Source organism: Onychomys torridus, chromosome 7, assembly GCF_903995425.1.
Source record: "Onychomys torridus chromosome 7, mOncTor1.1, whole genome shotgun sequence".
NCBI classification, from domain to species: Eukaryota; Metazoa; Chordata; class Mammalia; order Rodentia; family Cricetidae; genus Onychomys; species Onychomys torridus.
The window spans coordinates 7,769,228-7,775,176 of NC_050449.1; the positions used below are offsets into that span (position 1 = coordinate 7,769,228).

The 5,949-nt window shown below is 52.3% G+C and overlaps 1 pseudogene; it reads right to left on the reverse strand.

Annotated features, from left to right (window-relative positions):
* Positions 1-288: 288 nt before the first annotated feature.
* On the reverse strand, positions 289-5,707 carry LOC118586921 (annotated as a pseudogene).
* Between the last annotated feature and the right edge of the window lie 242 nt (positions 5,708-5,949).

A 5,949-nucleotide genomic window follows, 5' to 3' on the forward strand; every position in this document is an offset into this window, starting at 1 on the left:
ATGCTGCTGCTCTGGTTCCTACCCCGGCTAGCACTCCTGCTCCTAGCAACACGGCTAGGGTGGCACTGACAGGTTCTCTGGGGAACCTAGTCCTGCCCGCAAAATGTTCCTCGAACTCTTCAGCTGGGTAATAGACTAGCCTCGGGTAGATTCGGACAAGGACACAGAAGTCTCTAGACTGGTTGAAACTTGCAACCGAGACACACGGGGTGAGTCCTGTACTGCATGCCCAATATAGGCCAAGGGCCGGGACAAGGAAGAGGGACCCATTTGTGGTTGTTATGTTCTCTATGTGGGCACAGAGGTAGGGGTATGTCCTAGACAGGTTCCCAGGCCTGTTACTTCAGGTAAAGTTAACATATGCTTGGTCCCCCAATCACAGCTAGCCGAGGTGTTGTAAGTGAAACTTTCGTTCATAGCCATCCCCTCATAATAAGGAGGGCTGAGCTGAAGGCAGATCCAGCAGGACTCAGTGAGATTGGGATAGGTTGAATTTAAAGACTGATATCCTCCTTTGATTAACTTTATAAGACTTTCTCCTGTCCCTAGCCCTGGGGGAGTTGTTGGAGGGCCTGAAATGCTTTTCGGGGGTGTGGGGCGAATCTCAGGCTGATAGATTTTAGGCGTGGGCCCCTTTTGGTCCGGAAGGACCGAGTTTGGGCCAATAGCTGGGTGTACTAGTGTATTAACCTTGTTTAGCCTTATCTTAAAGAGAAGCCCAAAATCATGTCCGGGAGCATAGAATCTCAAACCCCAAGTCCGACCTTTGTACCATTCAGCTAGAGATGTGGATTTTTTTTCCTTCAGTAGTGGAGGTTATGTTTAGTACATTTCACAGGGAGGTGTTCTGGCATCCCGTGACATGCTTACCCTTAGGTGCAAGGTCATCTGGGTGGCAAGGATGATGAACTGGTTAAGGGCCCCAGGCCGGTTCAGGATAAGTGATGTTTCACCCTACTCAGATCCAATCCCATGTAGAGCTAGGTTTCCAATATGTGGTTCCAGTGGTTTTGCATCCCCAAGCCTTACAGTATACGGATTCTGGTCCCCCGCACCTATGAATCTCCCCTCTTTTTCTACCATCTTGGGGGCATACATAGAATGACAAATAATTGAGGAGGCATCTCCTCCAGGGGGTGGCGCATCCCTGAGGCCTTCCATCATTCATTTTTCCTTCACTTGTTATGGGGAGTTCGCTACCGGGTTCCTTCCCCTGCAAGTCCCAGGTGTCTAGTCCGGCTGCTAACTGACAGATATCTGGCTGGAGTGTAGGCCACCAGGTTCCCAGCGGGTAGTCTGAGCTAGACACTCTCCACACCATATCCCCCATCCCAGATATCACTTGCCAAGTTTGTGGTTGTGGCTGGTGGGGGTTTGTCTGGCCGGCTTCTGCGCCTAATGCAGAGTTTGAGGGGATGCTCAGTCCGCTCCACAGTCCAGTCCAAATCAGCATCCAGGTCAGGGGCAGGTTTGAGATGGGAGCCATGAATCCAGGCAGCAATCCCGTCCACTTTGACTGCCGTCGGAGTGGTCAGCAGGACTTGGTATGGTCCCTTCCACCGGGGTTCCAAAGTTTGATGCTGGTGTCTGCGGATGTATACGAAGTCCCCCACATGGAACTGATGGGCAGCGCTGTCCCCGCCGGGTTGGTATGCCGCGGACAGCTGCTTCCACAGTGTATGCTGGACAGATGCTAAAGCTTGCAGCCTGTCAGACAGAGGGGAAGGCATGATTTCTCCTTGCTGGGGGGTTAGGTTCTTAACTGGGGGTGCACACCCAAAGAGCAGTTCAAAGGGGGTAAGACCCATGAAGGAAGGGGTATTTCTAGCTCTAAAGAGGGCATACGGTAGGAGCATCATCCAATCTTTAGAGCCAGTCTCCATGGTTAATTTGGTTAAGGTCTCTTTAATAGTTCTGTTAGTTCTTTCTACCTGTCCAGAGCTCTGGGGTCTGTATGCACAATGCAGCTTCCAGTCAATCCCCAGTATTTTTGCCAGTCCCTGACTTACCTGGGCCACGAACGCTGGGCCATTATCTGACCCAGTTACCTGAGGCAGTCCAAATCTTGGGAAGATTTCTTCCAGGATTTTCTTAGCGACTATTGCTGCAGTCTCCTTTTTTGGTGGGGTAGGCTTCTACCCATCCTGTAAAGGTATCTACAAACACTAGCAGGTACTTTAGGCCATACTTAGCTGGCTTTACCTTGGTGAAGTCTACTTCCCAATGCTGGCCAGGGCGGGTTCCTCATAGTCTTTTTCCAGGGGCCAGTTTCCCAGGATATGCATTTACCTGCTGGCAGGCCCGGCAAGCAGCTACCACCTTCTCTGTCATTTGTTTCTTCTCAGATGGGGAGAGAGTCTTATGTTCTGTAGTCAGCTGGATCAATTTTCTGCTGCCCAGATGGGTTAATTTGTGGATCCTTTCCAGAGTGTCTTTCAGAGGTTCCGGGGGTGGAGTCTCTTCAGGAGCTGGATCCTCCAGAGTGGAGGCGTGAATGGCCCGGAGGGCAGCCTCCTTTGCCTCTTGATTGGCCTTCCTGTTTCCCGCTGCCACTGGGGAGTCCCCTTTTTGGTGCCCAGGGCAATGTATGATGGCCAGCTCTCGGGGCAACATTACAGCCTCCAATAGGGCCTCAATTTCTTTTTTATTTTTGATTTCTTTTCCAGCCGATGTTAGTAGCCCTCTCTCTCGATATATTGCCCCATGCACATGCACTGTTGTGAACGCATACCAGCTGTCAGTATAGATTGTGGCCCGTTTCCCTGCAGTCATGGTGAGAGCCTGTGTGAGCGCGATCAATTCTGCTTTCTGGGCTGAAGTTCCTTCCGGGAGGCTACTAGACCAAATTACCTGATTTTTGTCCACTATGGCTGCTCCTGCTTTCCTCTGCCCCTCACTCAGGAAGCTGCTGCCATCCGTATACCATATCAGATCAGAATGGGCTAGAGGCTGGTCTGTTAGGTCCTTTTGGACCCCGGTCGCTTCGGCTAGGATGGCCTCACAGTTATGGACTAATTCATTCTCACCCTCCTCTGGGGAGATTGGGAGGAGAGTGGCTGGATTCAAAAGGGATGGGGGCCCAAATGTGATGTGGTCATCGGTCTAGTAGCGTTGTCTGGTAATAGGTGGCCCGGGCATTGCTCAGCCATCACTCAGGCGGCTGGCGAACAATGCTCTCCAGCGCATGGGGAGCAATGATGGTCAGGTGCTGCCCCAGAGTCAATTTGTCCACGTCTCTCACCAGAGTAGCTGCTGCTGCCACTGCCCGAAGGCAAGTGGGCCATCCTCTAGCCACTGGGTCGAGTCGTTTGGATAAGTAGGTGACGGGCCTTTTTCAGGGTTCGAGAGCTTGCTCTAGTACACCAACCGCCACCCCCTTTTTCTCGTGGAGGTACAGGGTGAAGGGCTTACTCACATCAGGAAGGGCGAGGGCAGGTGCCGGCAGGAGTGCCTTCTTCAGCGTCTCGAACGCTGTCTGGTGTTCCTTTTGCCAGACAAAGGAGTTCTTTTCCTTGAGTAAGGGGGAGAACGGCTCAGTTATGGCGGCGAATCCTGGGATCCATAGGCGACAGAACCCTGCCGCACCTAGGAACTCCCGCAGTTGACGGCGATCGGATGGGCCTGGGATGTTGGCCACCATTTTCTTTCGGGCGTCTGTCAGCCATCTTTTCCCTCCTTCAAGAGAGTAGCCGAGAAAGGTGACTCAGTTCTGGCAAATTTGTGCCTTCTTGGCGGATGCTCTACATCCCAATTTTGCCAAGGTACCCAGCAGTTTCTCTGTCCCCCGCCTACAGGAATCTCGGTTGTCATTTGCCAGTAGGAGGTCATCAACGTATTGGAGGAGAGTGACCTCGGGGGTTGTCTCTCGCAACTCTCGGAGGTCCCGATGCAAGGCCTCATCGAAGATGGTTGGAGAGTTCTTTAATCCCTGTGGGAGCCTGGTCCAAGTTAACTGCCCTGTTCTCCCTTTCTCAGGGTCTGACCATTCAAAGGCAAAAAGTTTCTGAGAGTCCGGGTGGAGGGGCAGGCAGAAGAAAGCATCCTTCAGGTCTAAAACTGTGTACCAATTTCGTTCAGGTGGCAGTGCACTTAGAAGGTTGTAGGGGTTGGGCACTGTGGGGTGTATGTCCATTACTCGAATGTTTACTTCCCATAGGTCTTGGACGGGTCTATAATCATTAGTTCCCAGCTTCCTTACCAGCAGGAGCGGAGTATTCCAATCCGATTGGCATGGTCTTAGTATGCCAAGTTCTAGGAATTGTTCTATGTGGGGTTTAATGCCCTCTCTGGCCTCTCGGCTGAGGGGGTATTGTCTTACCCGAGCCGGAACTGCTGTGGGTTTTAAGGTGACCACAACGGGTGGCTGTTCTACTGCCAGTGCAGGTCCCCCCGTCTCTGCCCAAGCCTCTGGGAACCTGCGGATCCATTCTTCATTTCCCAATCCTGTGGGGACCATGGTCAGTTGGGCTGTGGGGATGGTGGTCCCATACAGCCGATATTCCTCTGTTGCTGGGAGTTCTAGAGTGAGGAGGCGGAGGTCCCCGACCATGGGATGGGCAAACTTTAATTCAGGTCCTTGGGCAGTGAAAGTTATTTGGGCTCCTAATTTTGTCAGGAGATCCCTCCCCAGGAGAGGCGCGGGACAGTCAGGGAGGACCAGAAAAGAATGTTGCACAGTACCTTTCCCCAAGTTGACTGTTCTCTGAGTGGTCCAGGGTCTCTCTCTACTCCCGTTGGCCCCTTGGACTAGAGACTTGCGGGAAGATAGTGGCCCAAGTGGTTGTTGTATTGCTGAAAAGACTGCTCCCGTATCTACTTCAAAGTCGACTGGGGTCCCCTCCACTTCAAAGGTTACCCGGAGCTCGGGGAGGGGTTCTGAACCCTGACTTCCTCAGTCCTCAAGGGCCAAGACTGACCGGCCTCATCCTCTCTGTTTTTTGGGGCACTCTCGGGCTCAATGACCTTCCTCCTTGCAGTATGAACATTGGTTAGGCTTTAAAGGCGGGCGGCCTCCTTTGCCTCGACGCCCTGAGTTGTCCTTCACTGCCACTGCCAGGATCCATGATAAATTTTGATTTTGCCACTTCTCTCTTTGTTTTTCCTTTTCTTCTCTCTCTTTTTCTAACCTAGCTTCTTTTTCCTCTGCAGTTTCTCTTTTATAATAAACCTTTTCTGCTTCCTTGACTAAATCTCTCAAACTCAGTCCCTGTAAACCATCTAATCTCTGTAACTTGCGTCTTATGTCTGCAGCTGACTGTCCTATAAAGGCCATCGCTACCGCCCCCTTCTATTCTTCAGACTGTGGATCGAAAGGCATATACCTCCTGTATGCTTCCATGAGCCTTTCAAGGAAGGCAGAGGGGGTTTTGTCAGGCCCTTGGAGAACCTCACCTACCTTAGCCAAATTAGTGGGCCTTCTGGCCGCCACACGGAGACCCGCCATTAGAGTCTGGCGATAGAGGGACAGATGCTCCCTACCTTCCAGGGTGTTTGGGTCCCAGGTTGGTCGTCTTAATGGGAAGCGCTCATCAATCAGGGTGGGGAGTTGAGTTGGTCGCCCATCTGGCCCGGGGACTAGTTTCCTGGCTTCCAGGAGAATGTGCTCTGTCTCTTCCGTAGTGAAGAGGATCCCCAGGAGCTGCTGGCAATCGTCCCAAGTAGGTTGGTGGGAATACATGATGGAATCTAAGAGCCCTGTTAATCTGGAGGTGTCCACAGAAAATGGAGGGTTATTATTTTTCCAGTTATACAAGTCATAGGAGGAAAAGGGCCAGTATTGGAGAGTGGGCATGTCACCCCTGGCCCCATCATCGACCGTTCCCCCAATGGGGCGCAAAGGCAGTGTGATAGCTGGGGGTGCCTCATCCGTGGGCCTTGCTCTCCTCTGGCGGGTTCCCTGTGCTGGACCCGACAGAGAGACCAAGACAGACTGGGGCCCAGTCTCTGCCG